The sequence below is a fragment of the Protopterus annectens genome, chromosome 1.part0 (genome assembly GCF_019279795.1).
Source record: "Protopterus annectens isolate FY-2018-M chromosome 1.part0, PAN1.0, whole genome shotgun sequence".
NCBI lineage: Eukaryota > Metazoa > Chordata > Ceratodontiformes > Protopteridae > Protopterus > Protopterus annectens.
In genome coordinates, this window is record NC_056725.1 from 21,505,520 (window position 1) to 21,525,569 (window position 20,050).

The following is a 20,050-nucleotide window of genomic DNA, read 5'->3' on the forward strand; positions in this document are numbered from 1 at the left end:
TGCACTGATTTCCCATGTTAATAAATGTTACGTAATCCTTTTACCACGTGGTACCACAACTTCAGTTCTTTTCACAGTTTATCTAGAATAACTGCCTACCTTATTCTGTTACCCTGATCTATGACCAAATAAACAGTAATTTTTTTCTTGATCTGTATGACAAATCTGACAAAAAAAACAATATTTACTGTAACCTAGTCCCTGATCTAAAACAGAAAAAAGGCAAAAAGTCTCCCTACCTGAGCCTCCAGTATTGAGCAGTCATGGTTCAAAGTGGAGATCTGCTCTTCAGCCACAGATCAGAAAGTGGCCAGCCTCTTTAAACGACAAATCAGTCGGAGGTCTTTTCACTCAAGAAGAACCATTTCGGTATCTTCTCCTGCATGCAGACTTCGACCACCGCTATGCTCTGATCCGCAGCTTCTGAGGGATTCCGGTACGCAAAGGACCAATCTGTTAAATGAAAAAATACTGTAATAAAAAGATCAATACACAGGAGGTTCAGGTTCAGGTTCTTTACTAGTGTACACCTGGTGGCAAAAAACGTACAAGTACAGAATTTTGTCTGAATGAAACAGGAAGAACACAACTTTTATAGTATTTCTTACTAGTATTAACCCACCAGGCTGACGTAGTTAGTCACAAGGGGTTTTACATCACTTTAGCTTGCAATAATCTATTAATCTAAAATGCTGATACTACATTTTGCTTAAAAAGTTTTTCTGGCAAACAACGTGGCCTTGCTAGCCACCTGGTTAGTTACAATACCCTTTTACAAAAGTTTCCATTCAAGGTTCTAAATTAATTCGAACATAATAGTAGATACAGTTCTCAATACATTAATTTCTCTTGTTACATGTTATCAGTTCCTCCTTGCAACCGGTGCGTTATCTAGCAAAATATACAAGGTCGATTGCTCAAGCGGAAAAGAGCAGAAGATTCTCATTATTTCACACATTTAATTTCCTGACCCAGCAGATAATCACTTGTGAGAAGCATAAACATTAATTCTTGCTGAGCTAGCAGCTGCTGGGGTCAGAGGCCAACTTGCAAAAGGCACACTGCAGTTTCATATGAATTTATTTTTCTTGTCATAACATTAATAGAATAAGATGCATTATATCTTTCTTATTTCTTAATAAGCACTAAACATATACATTAAGACATATTTTTCTAACAAATCCTTCTGTCAGTATATCACAGCCAGCAACAAGATGCGCAACTGTTTCCAGTTCTATTTTTACAAAACCTACATTTGTCTGTTTCTCCCACATGTTCAATGGACTTTGTAGACCAACATGTACATAGTCCACTATCTTGGGCAAGCAATATTAATGTTTTGTCTTTTAGATTAAATTCACCTCTCCTTAACCATTTCTGCATTCAATCCAGATTAACATGAGGTTTCCCCAAACACTTTTTATACTTGTAGCTATATTTATGCATTTTCCACATTTCTTGACTTCTCATCTGATGCTTCACCTTATATTCTTTCTTCTGTTTTTTCTCACACTGAGTTGCTGCTTGATTTTTATCTACTTCTGGTTTGATTTCCATTCCGACGTGACACCGATATGCTTCTGCTAAACTAAGCAGGGAAGTCATCTTAGACATTTTCCTCATGTTTTAAAACTTTCACTACATGTGGGTCTTGTGAGGTCAGCAGATATGTATGCAGTCCTACAATGCAGATGTGCACATGTAATCAGTTTTGAGGGGGCCCATACCTCCTTTGGAACAGGGAATATATAGTCTTGGTATGCACTGATTTTTATACATCATTTGATGTGCATGATACGTCCTTCTTGTTTTCCTGTGCAAATGATCCAACACCTTTTGGGGCCAATCAATCACTCCAAAACTGTAAGTTAAGACAGGTGGAGATTGGACTCTGTTCCTAGATGTCAGTGTTGTTTTCAGTATTAATTTTAGTCTTCTAAAATACTCCTAAGTTTTATTTGCATTTGTGCATGTTTTATTATTGATTTTTCATCAGTTCCCAAATATTTATACACTCTGTCTTGCTCAAGTTCTTTTATATCACATCCCTGTCCCAAAATGTTTTCTTGGTGCTGCAGCTTTCATGCTTTAAAATGTTGCTTTTGCACATTTATCAAGACCAAATAACATTCTTATATCATCCGAAAACGTTTTGACCACTTGCAGTTGTGCTTTCAGTTCCTCATCTGATGAACTACACAGTTTTAAATTATCCACAAAAGAAGATGAGAAGACTTTACACTTTGTTGTTTTCTGGCAGCCAAAGTGTAGCCATGACCTAATTTGTTAAGTAGACAGATTAGTAAGTTAATGCCAAGACAAAAGAGCAGTGCTGACAGTCACCCTGGAATACCCCCCTTTAAATTTTTATCCCTGGAATAATAATTTGTCCTTTATCATGGATTGACTGCAAAGTGGTTTGTCACTGTTTCATAGTCATCATAATGTAATCAGTGTAGGTTGTATCTTATGCATTTTTAAGCACTCTTTTATACATGAATGTGGGATACTGTAGAATGCTTTTTTGTAGTGTATCCATGTCATACTTAGATTCTTCCCCTTTTAACAGTTCTCCATTATGATTTTATTTAAAAACATATGATCCTTTGTTCCACACGACTTTACCCTTTTGTTCTATTGCCATGATTTGAGTTTTCCTCTAAATGACTATAAACTCTGTCGGCATCAGTTCCAGTTTGTAGTTTATACATCAGAAGGAAAGGTTTTGGAACTTTTAAGTAGGAGCATTGCTTTTCCTGTTGCTAACCAGGTTGGCGTCTGTTCAGGGTGCGCATATAAATAGTTCTTACTTATGGCTAACTCTTCATGTAAAGATGTTGATACTTTTAGCCAGAAGTTAGGTACTGCTTCTTGGCCCGGGGTTTTCCAATTAGGAGCTTTTAACTTTGTTTCAGTCTCTTTGGCTGTTACTTCATCCCACGTCATATCCTGTATATCTGAACTTTTATTCTTTCTTTTGCTTCTTCTATCCATTTAGTATCTTTATGTTCCACAGGATCTTCATAGATATTTCTCCAAAATTTATCTATTTCTTCTTTTTTGGTGGTGTTTAAATTCCTTTTGTCTTGTTTCCCAATTCTCTATAAAACTTTTTTGGTCATCAATAAATTGCTTATTTTGTACTTTTTCTTTATATTTATCTGCATATCTTCTAAATTTCTCTGCCTGTGCTGATATTTTTAGTCCATTATTTGAGATAATACATGATAGATCCTGATCTGTTCTGGTATTGTGCATTGTTTTTATCACATCTATCTCTCCAAGTATTTTTGTTGATCTGTTCCCTCTTCTATACTCTTCTAACAGTGACACTTGTCTTAATTGCTTTATAGTTTTCTTTATTTGATACTTCCATGATGACATTTGATTTCTCCCCTTCCTTTTCCTTACTGCCCTGTGTTTTTGTAGTAAGTCTTTATCTGTTATTAATTTAGCTGCGCAGTAACATATCTTATTTACTTCTGTTATGTCACATGAATTTCTATGAACAGTCTTAATTACTCTGTCATTTGTTTTATCAAACTTCTAACCTTTGAGGTTTTATTGACTTCTTGTAATCTATTTCTTTCATTGATCTTAATGTCTATCTCTATTAAATCAAGCAGCTCTTCTCTTAGATCATTTTCTTCTAAATTGAGGCATTCTGTAGAAAGTTCCAGAACATCTTCCTGTGCCACATGCTCTAAAGTTTCATCTGTTTCATCTTTTTTTTTTTTAATTTCTCCAAATCTTTTGGGTATATAATACCATGACGGGAATGGACCCCTCCTATGTTAAAGTATGATTAAAGTTCATGAAATTAATATTGTTTCAATCATTGATATCAGCCAGAAGTGCTGTTTGCAGCACCCACAATGTGCCCAGTAATGACTCCTTCGACAATTTGTATGTTTGTGTCTTTCGGCTTTTTCCGGTTAGGGGTCACCACAGCAGAACTCTGGTCTGCTAATTATTGGCAGTTGATTTTTACGTACCGGCTTGCCAGGCCTGACGCACAACCTTCAACGAAGGTACGCCCATTCACGCACGTCTCCACGCAGAAGACGCTCTAGCTGAGAATTGAACCGGACAGCATTTTACTGTGAGGCGACAATGCTACCGCAGCACCACCACCGCGGGTTTCGACAATTCGTATGTACTTACATATATTGGTAACATATTTAAATACGACTGTAGATTCTTTTTTGTAAGACCTGTTGCTCCGACTACTACTATTGGAACTACCTGGGTATCTTTCTTCCACATTGCTCTCATTTCTACCTGCAAATCCTGATATTTTATAACTTTGTATCTCTCTGTACGCAAGACACTGCAGTCACTGGGTGTAGCAACTTCAATGATCAATTCTACTTTTTTCTTCTATTCATGGACCACTATATCTGGCTTTTTTGCATCTATCTTTCCAACTGTGATGTAGACTTCATCATTTTCTATGATGCTTTGTGGCTCATGTTGCCAGTGTTTTTCATCTACTTCAGTATTATAATGTTTGCACAATCCTAAGAGCAACAGTCCTGCCACATTATTACGTCTTTCAGTATACAGTCCTTCTGCCATTAGTATATCACAGCCAGCAACACGATGTGCAGCTGTTTTCAATTCTGTTTTTCAAAACCTACATTTGTCTGTTTCTCCCATATGTTCAATGAATTTTGTAAACCAAGATGTACATAGCTCACAATCTTGGGCTGCCAATATTAACCTTTCATCTTTTGGTTTGAATTTGCCTCTCCTTAACCATTCCTGTGTTCGGTCCTGATCAACATAAGGTTCTTCCAGGAATTTTATATACTTGCAGCTATGTTTATGCATTTTCCACATTTCTTGCCTTCTCATCTGATCCTTCACCTTAATTCTTTCTTTTGTTTTTTGGCACATTCAGTTGCTGCCTGATTTTTAACTACTTCTGGTTTGATTTCCATTTCTGCTTGGCACCAGTATGCTTCTGCTAGACTAAGAAGGAAGGTCATCTTAGATTTATTCTACTCGTGTTTCAAAACTTTCATTGTGTTTGGCTCTTGTGAGGTCAGCGGATATGTATGCAGTCCCACAATTGCAGATCTATGCATGTAATCAGTTGCAAGGAGGCCCATACCTCCTTCAGAATGGGGAATATAAAATCTTGGTACACACTCTTGTCGTTCCGCTTTTCCCGGTTAGGGGTTGCCAAAGCGGAACTCCGGTCTGCTAATGATTGGCAGTAGATTTTTATGTGCTGGCTTGCCGGGCCTAACGCACAACCTTCAACGAAGGAACGCCCATTCACGCATGTCGACACAGAAGACGCTCTGAGAATCGAATGTGCAACGTCTAACTGTGAGGCGACAACGCTACCGCAGCACCACCACCACAGTAAACTTTTGTAAATAATTTGATGATCATAAAGCATCCTTGTTTTCCTGTCAAATCTATCCAACACCTTTTGGGGCCAATCACTCCAAAACTGTAAGTTAGGACAGGATGAGCAAATTCTTATAGCTTGAATTCTGTTCCTTGATGTCAATGCTGTTTTCAGGATTAATTTAAGTCTTCTAAAATATTCCTAAGTTTTATTCACATTTTTTCATGTTTTGTTGTTGATCCTTCACCAGTTCCCGAATACTTATACACTCCCTCTTGCACAAGTTTTTTTATATCACATTCTTGTCCCAAACTGATGTTTTCTTGGTGCTGCAGCTTTCCTGCTTTAAAGGTTGCTTTTGCACATTTATCAAGACCAAATGACATTCTTATATCATCTGTAAAAGTTTTGACTACTTGCAGTTGTATTTTCAGTTCCACATCTGGTGAACTATGCAGTTTTAAATCATCTACAAAGAGAAGATGAAAAGTTTTTACACTTTGTTGCTTTCTGGGAGTCAAGTTAAAGCCATAACCTAAACTGTTAAACAGACAGCTTAATGGGTTAAGGGCAAGGCAAAAGAGCAATGGTGACAGAGTCACTTTGCAGTTAAGCCGTGATAAAGGGCAAAAACTAGTGATGCTTTATAGAGCCAAAAACTTTTTCACTGATGCTACACCCGTCACTACTTATCTCCTCCTCATATGTCTTCATGGTGCTACCATCCTTACTAGCCTTCAGGCATCACAAAAATTAAAATGTGGAACAATGCTATAACAAAGTTGCTAAATTAGGAGCAAATACCTCTTTCAGAATGCACCACTGCATAGCACTAAAAAGCTTAAATTGGTTAGAACTACCATTCAATAACAGGTCTCATCTTCTTACTTCCTATAAAATTATCCCGAACTAAGTAACATCCTACACAACTATGTTCACAGTCTGTCATTATGATCCAGTGATCAAAAATTCTTATCTGTTCACAAACCTATCAAATCTGGATTCAAAATCTAGGTACCAGTACAGAAACACCTGTCTGTCTGCAGAGACTGGTAACATTCTCTCTACATTCACAGAGAGGCATGTCTGCTCTTCAAATAGCTTGTCCTCATACTGGCACAAGTAACATGTAACCATCATCTCCTGCTAACTCCACTGCTGAAGAGGAGATCCAGTTGAATATTATGGAAAGTTTCAGTCACATGTAGGCAGTTACCACTGCTAGCAATGTATTTGATCATGCATTATTCTTGTCTTTCATTTGAATTTGGTTCCAGAGATCTGGAGATGAAGTTAGTCTTGTAGCTACACACTCACCTCATTTACTTCAAGCTTGAGGACAGATTTACACATGCATCTAATAGTAAGCTGATTCTTCATGAGGATATATATGTGCATCACTATTGGTCCTTTGCCTTGACAGATGGAAACAGTGCAAATTTCTCAGATTCTCTAGCCATGGCTTACACATGGACATTACTGGTGCTCTGGATCTTGTAGCACTGAAATATGTATTTATTAGGTCTTTTGTTAATCATGCACCCTGGTTCAGTCTTGAACTCTGCAAGTTGTACAGACTTGGACAGCAGCTGGAATGCAGATGGCAGAGAATTTGCCTACTAGAGGGCATGCTGAATTTGGATACTTAAGATGTGGTATATCTCATGGAGATCTTCCTAAGAAAGACAATATTCATGTCCAGCGAGATCTCTCATGCATAAATCATCAAGCTGTGCTTTTTTCAGTGCTGGGCAAACTGTGATGTACAACTTGTCTGGCCATTCATGACATTTTTTTCTTCACTTCACTGTGAGGAAGCCACATACTGGACTTTGTGTAACATAACCAAGAATAGACATTCTCCTCCTCACATTACCTATCTATTTACTGGGTAAGTGGATGGTCTCAGAGGTCCTTTTTATCGAACGACCTGAACTCAGACAGCAGCAACAGCAAATATCACAAACAGAGGTAGAGGCATACAGTGCTAGTACAATTATAATGTTCAAATGATCCAACTATAATACTTACTAATCTAGTTATATAAATGTAAAAGTTTGACAATAAAGAACTGTTGAATATTTAGTGATGTGTGTGAGAATCATAGAAATATTGCGGTGAGGGGTTTTAATCTGAAATACAATCAACCAAAATCTTTCGGGCATTCCTTTTACATATTTATTTTTTTATTTACTTTTGAATGTTAAAAGCTGTTGCTCCTTTTCATGTCAAATGGAACATTACTCCAGCAGGCAGGTGCGATATTCAGCAATGTTTTTTCTCCAGCAGCTGATATGAAGAGGGACTTTAAATGAAATTCCTCAGTAGTATCTTAAAGGGGTAATCAGAAGTTTTGATTTCTGGGTTGGAAGAGAGTAGTGGGCATTTCTGATAAGTGACTAGTTTAAATACAAAGGTGGGCAGAAGGAAGGTCACTTCTGCTGTTACAGGAAGTCAAAAGAATGAAGAGTTTTGAAACCGAATACCATTGATAGTAGTTTGTATGGGTGCCATATTAGTGGATGAGTATCGGGCACAGTATAGTTTTGAGATTATTACATTTTTACTGATTCTGGGGATAACAAATGTTTACTTATTTAACATTTGTTGACTGGGAAAGTGCGACTAGGACAGAGCCTATTTTCAGCAGAGGCCCGAAGAAACGCTCCAGATGCATGCCCTTGGATTGTGAGGGGGTAACCCATGCGAATGCAGAGAGAACATGCAAACTCCGCACAGAAGGCACCCCAGCCAAGAATCGAACCGGAGAACCTCTTGCTGTGAGGGGACAACATTAACCGCTGCACCACTGTGCCACCCAGTGTTATTTTATAGCAGAGTTCCAACTGTATTGGTTATAACTTCAGTATGGTGAAGTAATGTAACATAGGATTACTTTCTAGGTTAGTCATCATGATTTGGCAAAGTTGTTGAAGTTTTCTACTTGTACTGAAAATCATACAGGAAGTATTCTGAATTAGCGAGGAAGATGATCTTTGGAATGCCAGTGTGAAAGGATAGTAAAATTGTCTTGTAGCTTAGTTTGCAAGGCAGTGGCATGCTTATCTGTGTTTAGGATGAGCAATTCCTGTGCATACATTGTTACAGAGGAAGAGAAGAGAATTGGTCCAAGAACAGAACTTTAGTAGGAAAAACTCCTTGGTTCAACCACAGCTGTAAAAATGTTAAAAAACAAACTTTAATCTTCAGTAAAAACAGGAGCACAGTAAAATTCCCTGATGAGCGCTTTCGGCTTACTAACCTTCATCAGATCATATGTCTTAGCTGTGCTCACCCTGAATTTAAAGACAAAATAAACCAATCAATGTTCCAGACACATAGTCATAACCAATGAAAACTCATTAGTTTGCATACAGACTCCACATGCTGTACGTGTGCATGTGTGAGGTATGGAAGACCAGCCTCAGCAGGGCTAGATACCTGTTGGTTTGTACCTTGGCTTTAGATGATTGGCATTGTTGAAGTGACACCCCAACCTCATGTGCAAAAACGGGAAAATGTGTTGTGGACGGATGGATAGATTGAAGTTAGCAGCAAAAACGGCACTAGTCTTATCAATGAAAAGATCATCTGTAAACAGGACACTGCTCATGTTGGAATATATGGTATTATTAACAGTAGAATGTGCTGTTATGGTACCAAAGCCATACTGCTTAGCTACATATAGACAGTATTTATTAATGTATTCATACAGTTGTTGGTAGATTAGTTTTTCATGATTTTTGTTAGAGGGCAGAGGGTTGATACTGACCTGTAGTCAGGGGTCCATCTGGGTTATGAGATTTGGGTAGAGGCATTATGTATATTTAAATTGATTGGATAGCAACCCAGAGGATAGAAAAAATGTTATAAATACAGGAAAACATTTTGCTATGTATGAGCTGCTACTTAAGGAAGGAAATAAGTAGTGCACTGTTTCTGGAGGAAGACCTTGTGTCAAGTTCACTTAGCAGTTTGAGGAATGCGTTTCGTGTGAACATTTTAAATAAGCAGGTTTGAAAATAGTCAACAAATTATAGGGTTTGCAAAAAGGCAGGCCTAGGATACATATTTAGTCTTGGAGTGGATCTTGTCAGATGATAACCCATGAAGCTATTAGCAGATATTCCACTGGGGAGGAAACAGGGTGCAGATGGGGAATCTGCTATTCTGCAAGTTACACCTTTTATGGCTGTCGAGAAAAGATGAGCAGAGGAGCCTGGTTAGTTAGCTTGATTCTGTCGTATGTTTTTTGCATTTTTTTTATAAATTTATATAGTTGCTATGTAAGGTACTGTCTTGCGGATGGATTTTCCAATTATGCCAGACTGATTCTCTTTCTTTGAAAAGGGACTTTATTTCAGAAGTTGATCTGAGCATAGTTTAAATTTTTGCTCTCTTCTTTGCAGGGAAGATAAAATCCTGCAAATTCAAAAAATGGTTAAGAAATAGAAATAGCTACTCTTAGGATAACTGACATTAAAGACTGGACTCCAGCCAATTCTCTATAGATATGTAGCTAGCATAGGTTTCTTGATTTTAGGGAAAGGGTGATCTGTTACACAGAGTGGGAGGTGAGGTTTAAATACGAAGGGCCAGGTTAATGTAAGTGGACAGTGGTTACTCGTGTCATGTGGATGGAAGCAGAGACTAACACATTTTATGTGAAATAGTAGTAAGAATAAGTCTAGCCCTTCTGATGTGTTTTGCCTAGTAGGTTACTAGGCTTGCAGTCCAGGATACCATTAAGGAGCCTAGCCCAAATCCCAAGTTGCCCCCATGTATTGTATAGTTAAGTTCTGGTTAAGTCCGGGGAATTACCATAACCACATTGACAATACACCCTTAACAGTTGACCCAGTTGTTTGGGATTTGGGAACCTATGTGGACAGTGACCTTTCGACCAACATGTGTCCACTATCGTAAGAAAGTCCTTCTATATTGTGCAGCTTAAAATAATGGGATTTTGTCTAGATCTAGAGATACCATTGTCCCCTTTTACTCAGCTTTCATTAGGCCAATCAATGAGCATAATGCTTCCTTTGGCATGTATGTGTCCAGACACATGCAACAACTGGAATGCCTACAGAGATAAATTTCATAAAGGACAGAAGATCTCAACAACATGTCCTACAGGGACAGACACAAAGCCATGTCACTACACTCTGTATTCTACAGACTGCTGAGAGGTGACCTGTGTCTGGCACACAAAGCATCCTCCAACCCAAAACTGATGGACCTACTGCATATCAGCAAGTCAAGTGGCATTAGAAATACTCAACATAGGGTTCTAAACTTCTTCTGCAACATCAACAGAACAGGTTTAGAGGGACCAGTATATCTTGCAGAGGATACTGCTGCTCTGGAACAGACTCCACATTCATGTAAAACAAAACAAACTCATCCCTGTCCATATTTAAGCACAACTTGAATCTATGTATGGGTAATAGAAAAGTTACCAGGGACTGCCCCCGAACTACTAATGGCCAGAAAAATATCCTAAATGCTTTATCTCACACATGGGTCCCCTCAAATTATCAGTAGTGGTAATATATAATATATATTATATAATTATTGACCATGGGATGGGTAAGGCCATTCTAACACCAAATGGGATAGGTTAATTCAAGCACCAAAAGGGAAAGTAGCTAGGCTTAAAATGGCCCACAAAGGCGGCTAGCCCAGTACTTGCCTATGACCCTGTAAGTGACTTCCTCAAGGGCACACTGTAGGCAATGAGGACTAAGGGAATTAAGCTATTTATAGGAACTACAACTCATAGTCTTGACCCTGTGTGCCAACTGTTAGAGCCAATAGATTTACAAAGCCTTTTTAGGCGGGCACCTGGTAGCCCTTAGGCATTTATATTGAAATCATCCATTAGAATACTATTTCATGAGAGACAATAATAGACCACATATGTTCTATAGTAGTTTCAAAGTGTAGTATGGATATGTCCGGGGGGATGCATATAGCCCCTAAGTTGAGTTCATGTGTTTTCTTAACAAGCTTGTGGCATATATCCAATTTGGTGAGTCAATTTCTGGGGAGTTGAGAGTTGTAATATTTTAAAACTGACAGGGTCTTTTTTCTTGTTATTAGCAAAAGTCTACTACATGGAATTCTACTGCCAAGCCTGCCATCATAGAGGAGGCAGCAATTAGTCTGAATATAGTTAAATGGACAGAATGTGTTACGGAGTCATTTTGCTATAGCAATAATAGCTGTGCCTTCTATAAGTAACCAAGAGCCAAGTTGTGACAGCTTGTTGTTAACACTGTCAATGTTCAAAATTACAGTTTTTATTCCAGATAAGTTTTTTTAGGGTGGGAGATTCTTGGTTTTAAGAGGACCAGAAATTTTATGAATGTCTCCTGATCTAGCAAGTTTTATAATCAGATGGTAGAGTCTAGTTACTTTGCCCGTTTGGGAAAGGATAGGTAAACAGAAATTGATGCAGGACATTGATATGTGTGTAAGATGCTGTTTATGGGTGCAACAAGCAACTATGTTAACAGTACTGATACAGGGATGAGCTTTATTAACGTTGTTTGGAATGTTTGGTGATGCAGAGGTTAGATGGAGAAAGGTGGGGCTGATTCTCCCCAGGGCCAACACATAAAAACAAAAGGTAAAGCCTTTTGTTTGCATTAATCCACTGTTGTATCCCTGTGGCTATTTTGCATGCAGACAACTAACCAAATTAAAATGTACACATACTCAAAATCAAGCAAGCAACAAAAACATGAAGCAATCCTTCTTTGAGCTTTATGTTGTCCAGTTTATTCCCTAAAAAGAATGTTGCAGTATACTTTAGTTTGGAAAAATTAAAGACAGAGAGGGGTAACTATGAGGATTAAGACTGTGATGGGAGCATTGTTTTAAGGCCAGGGATATGAAGGTATTTTCTAGAGGCTGCAAGGATATTTTTCGGATGGGCAGAGACATTAGAGGAATGTTGAGGAGGGCAAAGGGTATCAGGTTGAGGCTGGATCCATCTAGAATGACATCAGTTTTTAGTCAGTTACTGAAGCCAAATATCTTAGCTTTGAATTTAGGCATATTTTTTTTTTTTTTTTAACAGGTAATAGAAAACGAGTGAAACTCCTGGTGCTGGAATGTAGAAATCCAATAATGAAGAAAAATAACAAAGTTGCACTAGACACAGACACACTTTATTGTTAAAACCATGGTTAAGTGCTTTCATCAATGAGACATCATCAGAACTGTAAACAAAGATAATTCCACTTAAAAACAGTGCCCATAAAAACCTTAGAAAGGTAACTTACCCCCAAGAAGTAAGCCAATGAAATTGCTTAAAACAAAAAAAAGCCAATCCCATAAAAGCAAAACAGTGACTGGCAATTACAAATAGGAAGAGTTACACCATCTACCATTAGTGAACATATAATAATTCAGAGATTTGAACCAATAAAATTACTTAAAACAAAAAAAAAACACCAATGCTATGCCAGGAAGAATCAGACAATGTGTTTTAAGTAAATTTATTGGTTTGAATCTCTGAAGTATTATTTTAGTATTGGTACACTTCCTATTTGTAATAATTGGCCTACTTCTTGGGGATGTGTTACCTTTCTAAGGTTTTTATTGGCACACTTTTCAAGTGGTATTATCTTTGTTTATGGTTCTGATGATGTCTCACTGACAAAGGCGCTTAACTGTGGTTTTAACAATAAAGTATGGTTGCATCAAGTGCAACCTGGTCATTTTTCTTCATTTTTTATAAACAAGAAACATCTTTACTAATTATCATGAATGACATAAGTAAGCATACATTTATATAAATGAAAACTAACCATATTGACATAATTTTAGTTGCAAACATTATGCAACACAAACCATATTAAGATAGTTGTAGTTGTAAACATTATACATCACATTTAATCTAGTCAGTCATTATCAATCAAACGTTAGATAGCTCATTCAAATCCTGCCTTCTTTTAAACCTTGTTCCTCTTATGCATGTGTTGGTTCCACAATTCCCATTTTTTCCTATGTAATTTGCTTCCATCCTTTTCTAAAGATTCCAATTCCAGTTGTTTTATCTCTGTTACTATATTCACTACATTATGCATCACATATAATCTAGTGAGTCATTATTAGTCAAACATTAGATAGCGCATTCAAATCCTGCCTTCTTTTAAATCTTGTTCCTCTTGTGCATGTGTTGGTCCCACTATTCCCATTTTTTCCTATGTAATTTGCTCCCATCCTTTTCTAACGATTCCAATTCCAGATGTTTTTTCTCTGCTACTATATTCACTACTTCTAGTAAAGTTGATTTACTTTTGCTAGTAATTGCTTTTTGGCAGCCACTATAATTAGACTTGGCATAGCTCAAAAAATGTACTTAGTTACACCAGTTTAATCACCCAGTATCTCTGACAGAGCAGTCTGCAGGGAATCTTTAAAGTTGGTCAATTCATTACATTCCCAGAAAATATGTTCCCAGTTACATCTTTCTTCCCTATCACATCTTCAACATTTGCTGTCTACCTGAGGAAAAATCTTTGGACTCTACTTGAAGTCTAAAAATACATATGTAAACAATTCCAAGCAAAGATGATCCTATATCTTCTAGATCTTGTTGCATATTTGGGAGACATAAATATGTACTCCCATTGTTTCTTTGTGAATTACTTATCCACTCTCTCTTCCCACTCCTTTTCTAACCTCCACTGATTGATTCTTATAGTTATCATGGAATATTTTGTATGATCTACTAATTCTTCCTTTATTGATCAATGTCTATCAATTTTGGCATCACCATTGCCATTCTTTTAGCCATTATAGACATAAACACTTTATAATCATGGTTTAGGATTGAAATGGGCCTGAATGAAGCTGGATCTGATGGGCTTTACCCTGTTTAGGCATTACAGCCACCACTTCTTTCTTCAAGGAAGTTGGTGCTTCTCCTCCTCTTAAAATAATGTTAAACAAAACCTTCCAAAGCTTTATCAGTTTTTCCCCCCTAGTTTCCAAACTTCCACAGGAATACCATATTTTCCTGGGGACTTTCCTGTTGATTGGTTATACATCACCATTTTTATCTCATCTCCTCCTAGCCTATTAGTAATTGATCATCGTATACCTCTAACATTGGCATATTTAATTCTTCCATAAACATTTCCATTTTTACCTTTCTTGATCTCCATATTTCTCTATATACAGACCTTCACAGAATTACCAAAATACTTCTATCACCTCTACAGGATCTCTTGTTATCTTTGTTGTTATAGGCTTCCTAAGCTTGACGACAGCCCTTTCTACTTTCTGTTACCTGAGTCGTTGAGCTAAAAGTTTTTGTGCTCTGGCATTATCAAAAAACAGTTGGTTAACAGCAGTCTTTCTAAACTCATGCATATTATCAAGGTAATCCTTTATTTTCTGCTTAGCACTCTGCAATTTCTCCTCTTCTTGTTCTGTGAGATTCTCCCTGTTCTGCAATACTTTAACATTTGTCAGTCCCACTAAACAATTCTTGTTTTTTCTTAACCATATATCTCTTTCTTTTATTTTCACCCTATTTTTAAACTCCACTTTAATTTTATTCCATTCCCTAACTATATTTTCAGAAGAAATTTGTCTTCTCTAATAACTCCCACTACCCATTCATTAAATTCCTCTCTTTTCAACACATAGGTGGGAAAGAGCCAGTGTCTCATTTTTATTTCATCACCCTGCATTTTTATTTTAGTTATTGGCATGTGATCTGAAATAGTTATTAGATGTATAGCAAAACTTTTAATTAAATGCACACATTCCTGTGAAATGCAAGTTCTGTCTAGCCTAAGCTATTTTTTTTGTATGTTGGGGAATAATATGTAAATTCACTCCTACTACTGAACCCACATCTTCCATGCCAAATATTTTCATAACTTTCTTCAAAAAGCTACCCTCTTTAGTTATGTTTTCCCTTCTGGCCCCCCAGGCACATCTTCCCTGCTGCAAATCAAATTTCAGTCCCCACCTATAAGTCATACTTCCTCTTGAAAACGGATTATTTCTCCCACAATCCTCTTAAGCTCCATTTCAGCAGTTTTAAGTGGAATATAAATTCATGACAGTGTAATCCTCCTCCATTGCCAGTAGCTCCTTAGTACTACATATCTACCATTATCTTTTTTTAATCCTCTTTTACCACTACTGGAGCTCCTCTCACAAGTAATATAAGTACTCCTATTTTCCTTTGTCCCAGGTATTCCACAGAATAGCCATCCTGAAAACCTTTATCAAATTCACATGTTCAGTTCTTTCCTAATGTAGCTCCTGTAGCAGAGCTATCTGCACTTTTTTAATATAGTTCACTACTTTTTCTTGTTTGTATATATCTGTGAGACCATAAAATTTAAAGATAATATCAAAAGGGCAGCCATGGTGGTGCAGCGGTTAGCGTTGCCACCTCACAGCAAGAGGTTCTCTGGTTCGATTCTCGGCTGGGGTGCCTTCTGTCTGGAGTCTGCATGCCCTCCCTGTGGTTGCGTGGGTTTCCTCCGGGTGCTCCGGTTTCCTCCCACATCCCAAAGACATGCTGTAGGTGGATTGGACACACTAAATTGGCCCTAGGAGTGTGTGTGTGCCTTCTGTGGAAGGTTGGGTGCCGGGCTTAGCCAAAAGAAGAAGAAGATCAAGAGGGCTCTTATATGAAAAAGTTATTATTCCCACCTTTTATTTGTAAAAGCTTTTTTGTTATGTATCTAGTTGCAGATTTTGTGTTATATTCACACACTAATGTTTGGCAGATTGACCTTTCATACAGTTGTTTCGTGTCATATTCATTTGAGCCTATGTCATATCTTACAAAATGTTTTATTTTATTGAAAGCCATCAAACAAAATAAACAAATACACCCCAAAAACCTATTAACTTAATATTAACACACAAAACTGTACATCTTCAAATATCCATGTTTTACCTTCCTAATAGGAACAATTGTCCAAAACTGACAGCCACACTCATAGACTTGTGTTAACCTAAAAGGAAGGCAACCCATGCTAAGACCCATGGTACAGCCTGTGCTTTTACTAAGTGTGGTCTGGTTTGGTCTACCAAAATGAGAAAATATTATCTCCTAGCCATAAAAGAAAGTAGTATTATGTTTTTATTACTCTTTATCAGAGTGTTTCCATGGAGGCATAAGAACCAGATACAGAGTTGCTTCTACAAGTATTTATGTATTTATTCATTTGCTAGAGCAGATCATTATTATATTCAGTGCTCTTTTTTATTTGCTTTCTCTTAAAACTTGTTACTAGATAAAGCCAAGAGCCTAAATAGTCATTCCCATATGAAAGACTGACACAAAGCACACCATTTTTTCTTGCATCTTCTTCTTTTTAACAGACTTTTTTTTAAATTGCAGTGCCAACATTTCCTAAAACTAAACAAGGAGAAAGAGAAAAAAAGGAGAAAAAACAGAGGCACCTGCTTAATTTAGTATCCGCATTACACTTGAAAATAACTGAGAAAACTTTATTGTATGCAGATATGATGCACTATATAAATATTACTGTTAAGAACAAAGTTTGTTATACTTGCAGTTAACTCTTCCTTTCTTCTTCCTCTTTCCTAAGTGTTCCTCCAAACATTAATGACATGAAGTAGGGCATATACTTTAGAGTCCACTACAAGTTTAACAAAGTCAAAAAGGTCCAATATTTCCAGGTTTTCTTGTTCTGTCATATTTCACAAATATAATTAATGCTTTATAATTCCACATTTATTTGTCAGTTTCTGAGTTGCTGGGTTTATTCCTGTTTATCTCCATCTTCCAAAATCCAGTCTCTGCTTCCTTTCTAACATACTCTTAGTTCTTTTACTTAAATGTTCTGCTTTTTTCTGTCTCTCAAGCATTTTCTGTTGAAACACTGGAAGAGGTTTTACTGGCAAAGTCTCTCAAGAACAAGAAGCAATATCTCCTTCTGTTTCACAGCTCAGTTTTTGTTGGACAAACTTTTGTATTTCTTCCTTAGCAAGTTCTGCATCAAAAAAATGATTCTGTCCCTCCAGGAAAGAATATATGAAAGAAACAGGGAAGTAAACAGTGTGGGAAGAAATAGTCAGGGAATTGTTATGGCTAGGCTTTTATAGGCCCTAGGGCCGATAGCCTAGTACCAACCTATGAACCTAATATTCTGAAGCTAGCTGGATGCAGGAGTTTAAATCACATGCCTGTTTATTGACATTCCCTGATTAGTGGAATAAATTTACTCCTCTTCTGCCTGGTGTACAGTGAGTAATTATTCTCCACGGACACTGTACTCTCTCCCATTTTTAGTACTTTTTCCTGCTACAGTTTGGTCATAATCAACTCTTTCTGCTGGTAGGATTGCATCTTTACTATTAAGGGTCTAAGCTGCTTTATCATAGCCAGGTTTGGAGCATGCACAGAATGTGCACTTTCAACTAACAACTCCTGCCATGTAATACCAGGCCAGTTGCTTATTTGTGCTATCTCTTCCTTCTAGCTTCTCTGATACAGCAGAAAATCTCAGGTTTTCACTGTACGCTCTATCATCTAATCCTATTATTTTCTCATATTCAAAAGCCTATTCTTCATTTTGACCTCTGATTTTTGCAGTTTTATGACCCCATCTGAATATCTGTTTAAAGCTTCTTCCATTTTATCCATCCTTTCATTATTTAAGTTGATATACTGCATCACTGTTTCATTTATTTTAATAATTTCAGAGTACATCTGACTTATTTTACCCTCTAAGTTATTGGAAGTCATGTCTTGCACCAAAGCTAGAGCTTGCACTGCTTTTGCTGAACAGCTGCAGAATTCTTCCCAGTCGGTGTGTTTTTCCACACCTTTTGTAGTTGATTTTCTTTCAGGTTCTCAAAATGTCTTTTTTTCCTGGCTTCCAGGCAGTGCACTTACTAGCCAGTTATTGAAATGTACCCTCAAAATATGAGTTCACTGGCTTTCTCTTCTGAGTTTCTGTTGTCACATTGGGAGAGCTGAAATTAAATTGTTACTCAATGTAGCCATCTTGGAAGTCCCAATTTAGGCATATTTCTTGGTGATGCTAGAATGCTGCACAATGTCAGGGTCTTGCTGTCTTTGAAGACTTGAGAAGAACAATATCTCTCTACATTTCCCCCAGAGTGGAATGCCTAAGATCGTTCACCATCACATGCACAACTAAGTTTGTAACTGTATTTGGGTCGGTGAAGGGACCTATTGGCCTTAGTGACATCCCTAATTTTTGCACCAGCGAGACAGCTGTTACCCAATTCTTTGCCATCCTGATAAGTGTTGTTTTTACATATCTTATAATGAAGTGACCAATGACTAAGACATTTCAGGGATGTGAAGCATGCCTTAAGCAAAACTGACTTCAAGTAGAAGCTGTTGTGGGTATGGTTTTTCACTACAATGCTGATGTAAGTTATTAGGATGTTTGGGAGACCTAGGTGTCTTATGTAAGGATTTATTTACCTCCTCAGCATACACAAGAGAAATGTTTTGGTGCTGTGGTAAATGGTAATGAAGTGCCATTGTGTTTCTGCTTAGTTCCATTCAGTTTATGGAACATTAGTAATGGAGTGCCCTAATATTACAGGCAGAAATAGAAGGGTTTGTTGCGGTTTTTCCTATGCATGGACTGCTCTGAACTTTTAAGGGGGGTCTCAGGGCCACTTGAAAATTGCACCAGCAATTTTTCCACAATTTCTACCTTGATGTCTGTACAAAATTTACAAATTTTCACTAATTCATGACATTACATTTGGACCTAAAATGCTGACACTATTTACATATTCAAGTGCCTTTAACAAAATGTTGCAGTATATGGCAAGGACAGCCAGGGTGAATAAATAATCAAGTTATTTATTCTGTGCCTGGTTTCATCATTCAAGCTGTATGTAGGAGCTTGATCACATAAATTCTGAGTTGACACTAGCAATCAGAGAACTTTTCAGTGATAAAGAAATTTAAACATTAGGAACTGACATGGGTGAAGTAGTTTTCTCACTGCTAGTTTAGAATGAAATCAGTTACATAAATATGATTGTATCTGATAGTCCAAACATATTTTAGATGTTTGAGTTGCAGTGTTCTGTCCCTTGATATTATGAGGACTTAATTTTTCACTGTAGATCCATTTCAAACCATCACAGTTATTTAAGTTTTAATAAAACTGTCTTGATCAAACATCTGACAGCATCTTTAAAACTTGCAGTGCCAATACATGCTTCATGTATCATCTTATTTCAGTTACTATAATTCTGTTTACTTTAGATTTACTGGTTATGGCCTGGTCCAGCTGCAGTACGTATAAAATTTTGCTGACAGCCTTTTATCTGACACCTCTTGGTTCAGCCATAGCATGCCTGTTCTGTGGTGCCTGGACTGGATGACGACTGTGGCTTAGTCAGAGCTTAAGATCTTACTTCTGTCCTCACAGTCTGGGGTTTGCATTCTTAAAGGAGCTCATGTTATCCCCTTCTCAAGTGAGACCACCCAAGTAATTGGATTAAGGTCAGCCGACTGAAAACCTATAGCAGGCAATCTTCTGCCTACTTGGTTCTGGTCCCGTGACCTGGACTGTCCTTGATACAGGTTTGTGGTAATGAGGTCTCCTTATGAAGGTCCCTTAGTAGAAGAGTATGTCTAAATGCATGTTTTTAGTTTTCATATTTTAAATATGTATTATTGTA

The 20,050-nt window shown here is 37.3% G+C and overlaps 1 long non-coding RNA gene across 1 annotated transcript in view; it reads right to left on the reverse strand.

Moving 5' to 3' along the window:
• Positions 1 to 336: 336 nt before the first annotated feature.
• Positions 337 to 20,050, reverse strand: part of LOC122808404 — a 583,390-nt gene continuing 563,676 nt past the window's right edge. Inside the window, exon 6 of the long non-coding RNA XR_006365797.1 lies at positions 337 to 453. This is a non-coding gene — a long non-coding RNA (uncharacterized LOC122808404). The remainder of the gene's footprint in view (positions 454 to 20,050) is intronic.